General features: G+C 45.3%; 1 protein-coding gene across 2 annotated transcripts in view; it reads left to right on the forward strand.

Annotated features, from left to right (window-relative positions):
* The first annotated feature begins 791 nt into the window (after positions 1 to 791).
* The window catches only part of tbpl1 (TBP-like 1), a 44,176-nt gene continuing 31,498 nt past the window's right edge, over positions 792 to 13,469 (forward strand). The window contains exon 1 of one of the 2 annotated variants that reach the window (XM_078212557.1): positions 792 to 959. The gene's annotated coding sequence lies outside the window, so the exon portion shown is untranslated. The remainder of the gene's footprint in view (positions 960 to 13,469) is intronic. The other variant, XM_078212558.1, reaches the window with a different exon arrangement.

Genomic DNA, 13,469 nt, shown 5'->3' on the forward strand with positions numbered 1-13,469 from the left:
AGGGAGCTGGGGCTTTTGTCTTTGGAGCAGAGGAGGATGAGGGGCGACGTAATAGAGGTTTATAAGATGATTATAAGATGATGAGGGGGATAGATAGAGTGGACGTTCAGAGACTATTTCCTCGGGTGGATGCAGCTGTTACTCAGGGGCATAACTATAAGGTTCATGGTGGGAGATATAGGAGGGATGTCTGAGGTAGGTTCTTTACTCAGAGAGTGGTTGGGGCGTGGAATGGACTGCCTGCTGTGATAGTGGAGTTGGTCACTTTAGGAACTTTCAAGCGGTTATTGGATAGGCACATGGAGCACACCAGAGTGATAGGGAGTGGGATAGCTTGATCTTGGTTTCAGACAAAGCTCGGCACAACATCGAGGGCCGAAGGGCCTGTTCTGTGCTGTACTGTTCTATGTTCTATCTGTGGAGAAAGAATAGAGAGCCAACGTTTCGAGTCTAGGATGACCCTTCGTCATCGGGAACACAACTGATGAAGAGTTTGTCAGTATATATATTTTTGTCAGTATGTTACTGCAGCAGCAGCAGTGTCGGGGAGGTTGCCGCCGCTCTGTTTGGCCGTTCGCAGTGACCTGCGGCCAAAGGAAATCAGTTCAAAATTCCCCACTCCGGCCCCCGGGCTACGCGCACGCGCACCGACCCAACCCCCATCACTCTCTCTTCCCCCCCCCCGCCCGCCTCACAGGAAGTCCCGCCTCCCCACCGCTCTCATTGGCTGGCCACCAGAGGCGCCGCGCTCTGACCGGCGGGCAGAGCTGTCGATCAGAACGTGCAGGCACGCTTCCGGGTCTGGGTGCGTGCTCAAACAGTAACAGTGTTGGAACGTTGGACCGTTAAACCGCCGCGTTCCAAACAACAACAACAGGGAGAAGAGCCGAGCAGCGTCCGCCTGCATATCTCGGGCCGGTCCCCCCCACCGGAGCGGAGCGGAGCTGAGGGACAGGCCGGTGAGCAGCCTCTCATGACTTTCTTTCCGACTTTGTGAACATGCGCGGCGGAGTTCCCGATATCCGGTTCACCGGGGCCTTGGGCGAAAATGGGAATTGGGAGCCGACGGCGGTGCGTTTTGTGCCGGCCTTGCACCGGCAGTGGGAGGTGGGGGTGGAAGAGAGCCGGGGGGAGCGAGCCGTGTGCCTCCCGGGGCTGATCGCCCACTGACTCGGTGTGTTTGTCGGTGTGGGCCCAGGGCTTGCTTCATCCACAAAGCGGTCGGTTATTTTGAGACAAGGCAAAGCGCTTCCCCCCTCGTATCTCTGCTGAATATCCCCATCCTCGCTCTCTGTCTCTCAAATTTGTCACAGGAGGCCAATCGGCCCATCAGATCCATACCCGCTTTCCCAATGGGCCCCGATGACATTCCAGTGGCTGTCCTGAAGACTTGTGCTTCCCCTGGCCAAGCAGTTCCAACACTGGCATCTAAGCCGGCAATGTGCAAAATTGTCCAGGTGTACCCTGTCCACAAAAAGCAGGATAAATCCAACCCAGCCAATTACCAACCCATCGGTCCATTCCCAACCACCAGCAAAGTGATGTCCACAGTGCTGTCAAATGGCATTTACTGATCAATAACCTGCTCGCTGATGCTCAGTTTGGGTTCTGCCAGGACCACTTGGTTCCTGACCTTATTTCGGCCTCAGTCCAAATATGGATGAAAGAGCTGAACTCAGGAAGTGTGAGTGACTGCCCTTGGCATCACAGCAGCATTTGGCCAAGTGTGTGGCATCAAGATGCTCTAGCAAAACTGAAGTCAAGGGGAATCAGAGGGAAAATTCACCGCTGGTTAGAGTCATGGGGAGATGGTTATTGAAGGTTAGAGTCATACATAAAGGAAGATGGTTGTTGGAGGTCAATCATCTCAGTGCTCGAACTGAGAAGATCCTCAAGGTAATGTCCTAGACCCACTGTTTGATTAATGATCTTCCCTCCATCATAAGGTCAGAAGGGGGGGATATTTGCAAAATCTTCACCATTTGTGACTCCTCAGATACTGCAGTAGTCCATGTCCAGATGCAGCAAAACCTGGACAACATTCAAGCTTGGGCTGATGCGTGGTGTGGATGTTACTTGCAATTTGGCAATGACCATCTTCAATCACCATTTCCCCATGACATTTAGTTGCATTACCCTAGCTGAATCCTCCACTATTGACATCCTGGAGGCTGGGTTATCATTGACCAGATACCGAATTGGACCAGTCATGTAAATACTGTAGCGACAAGAGCAGATCAAAGGCTAAGAATCCTGTGCTGAGTAACTTGCCTTCTGACTTCCCAAATCCTGTCCACTATTGTAATGCACAAGTCAGTAGTATGATGGAATATTTCCCCCTTGCCTGAATGAGTGCAACTCAAACTTGACACCATCCAGAACAAAGCAGCCCACTTGATTGGCACCCCATCCACCATCTTAAACAGTCAACTCCCTCCACCACCGATGCACAGCTGTAAGTATCTGCAGGATGCACTGCAGCAAGTCACCAAAGCTCCTTTGACAGCATCTTTCAAACCCACAATCTCTACCATCTCGAAGGACATGGGCAGCAGATGCATGGGAGCACCAGCAAATTCCCCTCCAAACCACACACTATCCTGACTTGGAAATATATCGCTGTTCCTTCACTGTCGCTTGATCAAAATTCTGTAAATCCATTCCTCACAGCACTGTGGGTATCCCTACACCACATGGACTACAGTAGTGCAAGAAGACAGCTCATTAACCCTTCAAGGGCAATTAGGGATGGGCAACAAATGTTGGTCTAGCCAGTGACACCCACATCCCATGAATGAATACATTTTAAAAATGTCCTGTTATAATGTAGTGTAATATAATTATATAACTGTAATGGAAGGCAGTTTTAATACTGCACTTCTCCCACATAGAGAAATGTGGGGGTTGCTGGTGGGTAAAGCCAGAGCTGGATCTCAATGGGACAGTTACTTGGGGAAGGGGTGAAGTGACGGAAAGCGATCAGTCTGACCGAGCAGCAGATGCTACTTGTTACTTCCACTGGTGAAACAGATGGCTACTGGATCTAATTGGTGTTTCTTTCATGGAACAATCCAGCCATTTCCGTTTCCCTGCTCTATCCCTGGAGTCTTATAAGTTTAACTTCTAAAGTACCCATCCAATTCCCCTTTTGGAATTGATCACTTCTGTTTTCACCACCCTTATAGGCTGAAAGTTCCAGGTCATTACCATTCATGGTGTAAAAAAGTTCATCCTTCCATCCCCACCTCACCCCTGCAGCTCTTACCAAAAACCTTGTATCTTAAACCCTAGTCTTTGCCATCAGCTAATGAGAACAGCTCTATCATATCTTCTTTCAATATCCTTTGCTCCAAGGAGAAAACACAAGGTTCTCCAACTTGTCCTTCTAGCTAAATTCCCTCATCCTGGAACTATTCTGTAAATCTCCTCTTCACCCTCTCAAGGACCTCATATCCTTCCTAATGTATGGTGACAAAACTGGATGCAATGTCCTATTTGTGGCCTAATCAGAGCTTTATACAGATAGAGCACAACTTCCTTGCTTTTGTTTATGAAACCCAAGATTATAAATTCTTCAACTATTCTCTCAATATGTCTTGCTGCCTTCTAAAATCTATGGATATGAAATCCCTCTGTCCCTGTACCCACTTTAGAACTGCCATTAATTCTATATTGCTTCTCCTTGTGCCTTCTGCCAAAATTCATCACTGCACTCTTCTCTGTATTAAATTCCATCTGCCACTAGTCTGACCATGCTACAAGCTTATTTGTGTTCTGTTGCAGTCAATTGGTAACATCCTCACTGCCGCTTAACCTATTGGCAAATTTTGAAATTTTACTCTATTCCAATACCAGCGTCATTTTAAAAGTGATCAGAAAAGCAGTAGTCCCAGCATTGATCCTTGAGGAGCACCATCCTCCAGTTTGCAAAGTAACCATTTACCACTACTCACTATTTTTTGTCATTAAAAATAAAACGAACTTTCGGACAGCTGCTCCTTCATCAGGTGAGTGGTTCACCTGATGAAGGAGCAGCGCTCCGAAAGCTTGTGATACTAAATAAACCTGTTGGACTTTAACTTGGTGTTGTGAGACTTCATACTGTGCCCACCCCAGTCCAATGCCGGCATCTCCATTTCATAATCTAAACCTTTTGATGGGATGGTAACTCGTATCTAAATGTTCCTTACAGACACAGTTCACCTCATTTCCCAGCACCAGATCTAGCAATGGCTGCTTTCTAGTTGGGCTGAGAACATACTGATCAAGGAAGTTCTCATGAAAGCATTGCATAAATTTCTTGCCCTTGTTAACTTTTCGCATTATCCTAATTGATGTTTGATTAATTCAAGTTCTCCAATATCCTGACTATAATTCTTACACATTTCTGTGATTTCCCTGCGGGTTTGCTGCTTTATCTCTGTTTCACTGTTTGGAGGTCTATAGAATATCTCCGGTAGTGTGATCATGGCATTATTGCTTCTCATCTCTAACCAGATGGATCTTGTCCTTGCCCCTCAAGGACATCCTTTCTTTCCAGCGCACCAGTGTCTTCCCTATTTAGTTCTGCCATCTCACCTCCTTCCTTTTATCCTTCCCTATCTTTTCTGAAAACTTTGTATCCCTGAATATTAAGTGCCCAATCATCATCATTGTAATCCAGATTTGCATTTTTGACACTACATCATACTACATCGTACCACATACTACATATCACACCTATTTGTATTTGCAGCTCACCAACCTTATTCAGTATTTAGATATATGCATTGTAAACCTGCCTTTATGTTTCTATAAGTCCTTCTTGGTCTGGTATTGTCTGATATGGTACTAATACCTTATTTAGTACACACCCACTTTATGCACCTTAATCCTCTTTTTGACTTGATTTGATAATTCCCAATCCCCTGCTAACTTTGCTTTTTATTCATTTGTGGGACATGGGCGTCGCTGGCTAGCCAGCATTTATTGCCCATCCCTAGTTGCCCTTGTTCAGAGGACAGTTGAGAGACAACCACATTGCTGTGGCTCTGGAGTCACATGTAGGCCAGACCAGGTAAGGACAGCAGATTTTCTTCCCTAAAGGACATTAATGAACCAGATGGGTTTTTCCAACAATCAACAATGGCTTCATGGTCATTAGTAGGTTCTTAATTCCAGATTTTTTTTCATCGAATTCAAATTCCACCATCTGCCGTATCGGGAATCGAACCCGGGTCCCCAGAACACTAGCTGAGTTTCTGGATTAATAGTCTAGCAATAAAACCGCTAGGCCATTGCCTCCCCCGAGTTTAAACACTCTCAACTACACGAGTGAACTTCCCCACAAGGATATTGGTCCTAGTCTTGTTGAGGTGTAACATTCCCTTTTGAAATGGTGCCTCCTGCCCAGAACTGGCCACAATGTCCCAAAACCCGAAGCCCTCCCCCCTCTATGGTTCAAGACACACATTGATCCTTCTTATCTTTCTAATCCTATTCATGCTAATGTGCAGCACTTGGTGCAATTCAAAGATTATTACTGTCGAGTTCCTACATTTTATCTTTTTCCCTTGCTCCTGAAAATCTGATCATTGGACCTCAGTACCTTCTTTCTCTGTCATTTGAATTGACATGTACCACAATTCCTGGCTCACTCCTTTCCCTGCAGAATATTCAGCACCCTATATGAAGTGGCCTGCACCACAATGACACTTATTGAAAAAACTTGTCCCCCTAACTATGGAATAACAACATTTTTGCTGTGCTCTATCCTCCTGTTTGGACCCTGCCCAATGGTACCATTTATTGCCCTTGTGAAGGTGGTGGTGAGTTACCTTCATTTTGAACAGCTGCAGTCCATCATCTGCAGGTATTCCCACAGCGCTATTAGGAAGGTAATCACAGAACTTGACAGTGATGGAGGGTTGATATAGTTTCGTAGTGTGTCTTGGAGATGAACTTGCAGATGCTGGTGTTCCCTTGTGTCAGCTGTCTTTGCCCTTCTCGAGGCTCTGGGTTTGGAAGGTGCTGTGGAAAGATCCTTAGCAAGTTACTGCCTTTAGACCTCATCTGTGCTAGTACGCTGTTAACTCACTTATTGTTATATTTAGCATGCTGATACTTTTAATATTTATTTACAATGTTCCCTGATGCTCACATTCGCTGCTCTATCACAAATCTCTTCTGCTACGTGCTTCTCTCCTTTTGGGCTCTCCAACCAATCGCCAACCGCTGTCTTGTGATGGCACTGCTTGATAATTTTTTTATTTCTTCTGTCAATGCAATCTCTAACTCCCCCGACTCTTGCAACCTTGTTCTCTGCTGAAACCCCTCACCCACTATTATCTGTGGGTCCCTGGCTCTTTTTTCCCGCAGGCTCACTCTCTGTGATCCCTGCTGATGTCACTTTTACCTATGGGTCTTGGACACTTTTCCCCCACAAACTCACTTTCTCTTAACAAGTGTGGTTGGTTGGTTGTTTGATGGCATAGAAGTTGGACCATGGCAATCTGTAAGTTTCTTCTGCACCAAGAGGACTTTTATTTTTGCTTCTTTTCGTCATTGAGTTTTTTTTCTGAGTTCCTACACTCTAAACCTTGCACTTGATCACTTGGGATGGTACCACATAAAGCACTGTTGAGTCCTGCTTTGATCTGCCCATACTGTTCACTATTACAGGATAGCGGATAACCCAAGTTTTCTTTCTCCATAGAAAACTGTTGTTTTAATTTTCTCATCCTTGTCTCTTCCACTCTCGCCTCCAAGGCAATCATGAACTTCTTTATTGCTAAGATCAGGACCGTCTGATCAACTGGTTCTGCTGCTTGAACTTGAATCTTTATTTGGTTTCTCTCCAATCTCCCATATACCACCTCTTGTCCACGAGGCACACCCATTCCTAAAGTGCTGACTTTTCAACTTTCATTCCTGACTCCCACATTAACTCATATTTTAGTGGTTCTCTGCCCTCAAGTGTTGTCCTGCCCCCTTCAAATCAGCTGTGATGACCCTCTCCTCAAACAAAACCCAATCCTTGACCCTTCAATCTTTACCACCCATCTCCAGCTTCCCTTTCTCTCAAATCCTTGAAGTTTAATTTAGTTTATTTATTGGTGTCACAAGTCGGCTTACATTAACACTGCAATGAAGTGACTGTGAAAATTCCCTAGTTGCCATATTCTGGCGCCTGTTTGGGTACACTGAGGTAGAATTTAGCATGGCCAATGCACCTAACCAGCATGTCTTTCGGATTATGGGAGGAAACCGGAGGAAACCCACGCAGACGCAGACACTAGGAGAATGTGCAGACTCTACGCAGTCACTGTCCCAAGGCCGGAATTGAACCTGGGTTCCTGGCGCTGTGAGGTAGAAGTGCTTGCCACTGTGCCGCCCCAATGTGTTGAATGTGTTGCCACCTCCCAAATTCATGCACTAAGTTCAAATCTAATGAGTTAGGCGAAGAGACAGAGTAATAGATCTATCTATGTTTGCTGATGATACAAAGCTAGTGTGAATGCAAGCTGTGAGAGGACACAAAGGCTGCAGCACTATAGACAGGTTAAGGGCAAGAAGGTGACAGATGGAGTATAATATGGAAAGTGAGAGGTTACTCATTTTGGTAATGACAGAAGCAGAATTTTTTGAAAAGTGTGGAACTTGTAAATATTGATGCCCAGAGAGACTTGGGTTTTCTTGTGCAAAAGACACAAAGTGAGCATGCAGGTGCGACAAGCATTTGGGAAGGCAGTGGCATGTTGGCCTTTATTGTAAGGGGATTGAACTAAAATAATAAAGACATTTTGCTACAATTGTACGTGGCTTTGGTGAGATCGCACCTGGAATACCGTGTGCAGTTTTCCATATTTATGGAAGGATATAGTTGCATTGGAGGCAGTACAGTGAAAGTTCACTTTTTTAGCTCCTGGAATGATAGAGTTGTCCTATGATGGTGAATTGAGCTGATACTTGTCAGAGGCATAGAGGTTTGCAGCATGGAAACAGGCCCTTCGGCCCAACTTGTCCATGCCGCCCTTTTTTTTAAACCCCTAAGCTAGTCCCAATTGCCCGCATTTGGCCCATATCCCTTTATGCCCATCTTACCCATGTAACTGTCTAAACGCTTTTTAAAAGATAAAATTGTACCCACCTCTACTACTACCTCTGGCAGCTTGTTCCAGACACTTACCACCCTCTGTGTGAAAAAAATTGCCCCTCTGGACCTTTTCGTATCTCTCCCCTCTCACCTTAAACCTATGCCCTCTGGTTTTAGACTCCCCTACCTTTGGGAAAATATACTGACTATCTAGCTGATCTATGCCCCTCATTATTTTATAGACCTCTAAGATCACCCCTCAGCTTCCTATGCTGCAGAGAAAAAAGTCCCAGTCTATCCAGCCTCTCCTTATAACTCAAACCATCAAGTCCCGGTAGCATCCCAGTAAATCTCTTCTGCACTCTTTCTTGTTTAATAATATCCTTTCTATAATAGGGTGACCAGAACTGTACACAGTATTCCAAGTGTGGCCGTATCAATGTCTTGTACAACTTCAACAAGATATCCCAATTCCTGTATTCAATGTTCTGACCTATGAAACCCAGCATGCTGAATGCATTCTTCACCACTCTGTCCACCTGTGACTCCACTTTCAAGGAGCTATGAACCTGTATCCCTAGATCTCTTTGTTCTATAACTCTACCCAACGCCTTACCATTAACTGAGTAAGTCCTGCCCTGGTTCGATCTACCAAATGTATCGCATTTATCTAAATTAAACTACACCTGCCATTAATCAACCCACTGGCCCAATTGATCAAGATTCCGTTGCAATCCGAGATAACCTTCTTCACTGTCTACCATGCCACCAATCTTGATGTCATCTGCAAACTTACTAACCATGCCTCCTATATTCTCGTCCAAATCATTAATATAAATGACAAATAACAGTGGACCCAGCACTGATCCCTGAGGCACACCGCTGGTCACAAGTCTCCAGTTTGAAAAACAATCCTCTAAAACCACCCTCTGGCTTTGTCATCAATAAGAAGTTTAACAACACCAGGTTAAAGTCCAACAGGTTTATTTGGTAGCAAAAGCCACACAAGCTTTCGAGGCTCTGAGCCCCTTCTTCAGGTGAGTGGGAATTCTGTTCACAAACAGAACTTATAAGACACAGACTCAATTTACATGAATAATGGTTGGAATGCGAATACTTACAACTAATCCAGTCTTTAAGAAACAAAACAATGGGAGTGGAGAGAGCATCAAGACAGGCTAAAAAGATGTGTATTGTCTCCAGACAAGACAGCCAGTGAAACTCTGCAGGTCCACGCAACTGTGGGAGTTACAAATAGTGTGACATAAATTCTGATTCTAGGATCGCATGATAAAGACTCAGGAGGAAAAAAGCAGAAATATTTATGTGAAATAGTGTGACATAAACCCAATATCCCGGTTGAGGCCGTCCTTGTGTGTGCGGAACCTGGCTATCAGTTTCTGCTCAGCGACTCTGCGCTGTCGTGTGTCGCGAAGGCCGCCTTGGAGAACGCTTACCCGAATATCAGAGGCCGAATGCCCGTGACCGCTGAAGTGCTCCCCAACAGGAAGAGAACAGTCTTGCCTGGTGATTGTCGAGCGGTGTTCATTCATCCGTTGTCGCAGCGTCTGCATAGTTTCCCCAATGTACCATGCCTCGGGACATCCTTTCTTGCAGCGTATCAGGTAGACAACGTTGGCCGAGTTGCAAGAGTATGTACCGTGTACCTGGTGGATGGTGTTCTCACGTGAGATGATGGCATCTGTGTCGATGATCCGGCACGTCTTGCAGAGGTTGCTGTGGCAGGGTTGTGTGGTGTCTTGGTCACTGTTCTCCTGAAGGCTGGGTAGTTTGCTGCGGACAATGGTCTGTTTGAGGTTGTGCGGTTGTTTGAAGGCAAGAAGTGGGGGTGTGGGGATGGCCTTGGCGAGATGTTCGTCTTCATCAATCAAGCCAATTTTGTATCCATTTAGATACCTCACCCTGGATCCTGTGAGATTTAACCTGATGCAACAACCTGCCATGCGGTACCTTGTCAAAGGCCTTGCTAAAGTCCATGTAGACAACATCAACTGCACTGCCCTCATCTACGCTCTTGGTTACCCCTTCAAAAAACTCAATCAAATTTGTGAGACATGATTTTCCACTCACAAAGCCATGCTGACTGTACCTAATCAGTCCTTGCGTCTCTAAATGCCTGTAGATCCTGTTTCTCAAAATACCTTCCAATAACTTACCCACCACAGATGTGAGGCTCACTGGCCTGTAGTTTCCAGGCTTTTCCCTGCAGCCCTTTTTAAATAAAGGCACAACAATTGCCACCCTCCAATCTTCAGGCACCTCACCTATGACTATTGATGATTCAAATATCTCTGCTAGGGGACCCACAATTTTCTCCCTAGTCTCCCACAATGTCCTGGGATACACTTCATCAGGTCCCAGGGATTTATCTACCTTGACGCACTTTAAGCCTTCCAGCACCACCACCTCTGTAATATGTATACTCCTCAAGACATCACTATTTATTTCCCCAAGTTCCCTAACATCCATGCTTTTCTTAACAGTAAATACTGATGAGAAATATTCATCTCTCTGAAATTTAGAAGAATGAGAGGTGACCTCATTGAAACATCTAAAATTCTAGAGGGGCTTGACAGAGTAGACACAGAGGTTATTGCCACTAGCTGGGAGACGAGAGTTTGAGAATCCTGTCTCAGGGTAAAGGGATGTTTACTTAGGACTGATATTAGGATAAATTTCTTCACTCAGAGGACAGTGAATCTCTATCCCTGTGGGGTGTTGATGTGCTATCAATGATTATAGTTAAGAAGGGTTGGACAGATTTTTGGTGCCTTAGGGAATCGAGGATAATTGGAAGTGGATGGGAAAGTGGAGTTGGAACTGCAGATCAGCCTTGATTATTGAATGGTGGAGCAGGCTTGGTGGATTTTATGGTCTACTCATCCTGTTTCTTATATTCTAATGAATCCCTCCAGTCAGGTTTGCCCCCTGTCACAGCACGGAAATGACCTTATCAAAATTACAAATGACATCCCCCATGACTGATTCTCCTCAGCCTGGCTGCAACCTTTTGGGTAGTTGATCACACCGTCTACCTCCAATGCTTCCACTATTAGCCAGCTGGATGGGACTGCACTCACTTCGTTCCTTTTTTATTTATCCAACTAGACCGAGAATAGCCTATAATGGCTTCACTTCTTGTTCTTGTTTTGTTAACTACTGTCCTCCAAGGATCTATATCCTGAGCTCTGCTGTTTCTCATTTACATAACTCTCTTCATGAGACATCTGAAAGTACATCATCTTCTGTGTGTGTGCTGACAACTCTGCCTCTTTCGAGAACCACCCCCATTTCTGTACTGGGTGGGCAGAAATTTCTTAGAGCTAAGTATTGGGAAGGCCGAAGCCATTGTTTTTAGTGGATGGCATGGTGGCACAGTGATTAGTTCTGCTGCCTCACAGTGCCAGGGACCTAGGTTTGGTTCCCGGCTTGGGTCACTGTCTGTGTGGAGTTTGCACATTCTCCCCGTGTTTGCGTGGGTTTCCTCCGGGTGCTCCGGTTTCTCCCACAGTCTAAATATGTGCGGGTTAGGTTGGTTGGCCATGCTAAATTGACCCTAGTGTCAGGGTGATTAGCAGGGTAAATATGTGGGGTTAGGGGACTAGGGTCTGGGTGGGATTGTGGTTGGTGCAGACTCGATGGCCTGAATGGCCTACTCCTGCTCTGTAGGGATTCTATTCTATGATTCTATATCCCACCATGAATTCTGTGAGCTAGACACCTTCCCCATCCAGCCTTCCCCCTGACAAATTTCTGAAGGTGAATCCGATTGCTTGCAATCTTGGTGTCATATCTGTCCCCGAGATAAGCTTTCAGATACATCCCTGCCATCATGGAGACCCAGTGTTTCCACTTCTGTAACATCACCTGACCCTGTCTCTGTTCATCTGCTGGTGAAACCCTTATTCATGCCTTTATTCGCTCTAAACCTAACCATTTCAATGCACTCTTGGCTGATCTCCCACATTCTACTCCCAACTTGAAGTCATCCAAACTGCTACCCGTGCCCTAACCAAGTCCCAGTCATCCATCACTCCTGTATTCACTCACCTATATTGGCTTCTGGTTCAGAATGCCTCATTATTCAAATTATTTTCAAACCTCTTCATGGTCTCCCTCCTGCCCGTCTCTGTAATCTCCTCCAATTGCGCCACCCTCCAAGTTCCAGTTTTAACCTCATGAACATCCCTGGTTTTAATTGCTGCACCATTGGCAGCATGTCTTCAACTGTCTAGGCAGACACACCTTAAAACTGACCTGTTTGACGAAGCTTTTAGTCATTTGCCTCAATGTTTCCTTATGAGGTCCAGTGTCAAATTGTGTTTGATTATACTCCTGTGAAGTGCCATAAGGTGGTTTAGGTGGGGTTAGGGGACTAGGGCCTGGGTGGGATTGTGGTTGGTGCTATGTTAAGTTGTTGATGTTTCAAAATGTAAGAAAAATGGCTGATTGAGCCTTGAACCAAGTATAGTACTGGCCAGGGATGATTATCAACTTCAAGTGATTGAGGAAGTTGATTAATGCTGAATCTAAATAGGCATTACTGTAACTGTATTTAATAAGAACATAAGAGCTAGGAGTAGGAGTAGGCCATCTGGCTCCTCGAGCCTGCTCCGCCATTCAATAAGATCGTGGCTGATCTTTTTGTGGACTCAGCTCCACTTACCCGTCCCCTCACCATAACCCTTAATTCCTTTACTATTCAAAAATGTATCTATCCTTGCCTTAAAAACATTCAATGAGGTAGCCTCAACTGCTTCACTGGGCAGGGAATTCCACAGATTCACAACGCTTTGTGTGAAGAAGTTCCTCCTCAACTCAGTCCTAAATCTGCTTCCCCTTATTTTGAGGCTATGCCCCTTAGTTCTAGTTTCACCTGCCAGTGGAAACAACTTCCCTGCTTCTATCTTATCTATTCCCTTCATAATCTTATATGTTTCTATAAGATCTCCCCTCATTCTTCTGAATTCCAATGAGTCTACTCAGTCTCTCCTCATAAGCCAACCCTCTCAACTCCGGAATCAACCTAGTGAATCTCCTCTGCACCCCCTCCAGTGCCAGTATATCCTTTCTCAAGTAAGGAGACCAAAACTGTACACAGTACTCCAGGTGTGGCCTCACCAGCACCTTATACAGCTGCAACATAATCTCGCTGTTTTTAAACTCCATCCCTCTAGCAATGAAGGACAAAATTCCATTTGCCTTCTTAATTACCTGTTGCACCTGCAAACCAACTCCTTGAGATTCCTGCACAAGGACACCCAGGTCCCTCTGCACAGCAGCATGCTGCAATTTTTTACCATTTAAATAATAGTCCATTTTGCTGTTATTCCTACCAGAATGGATGACCTCACATTTACCAACATTGTACTCC

This window comes from Mustelus asterias, chromosome 5 (assembly GCF_964213995.1).
Source record: "Mustelus asterias chromosome 5, sMusAst1.hap1.1, whole genome shotgun sequence".
Classification (NCBI taxonomy): Eukaryota; Metazoa; Chordata; class Chondrichthyes; order Carcharhiniformes; family Triakidae; genus Mustelus; species Mustelus asterias.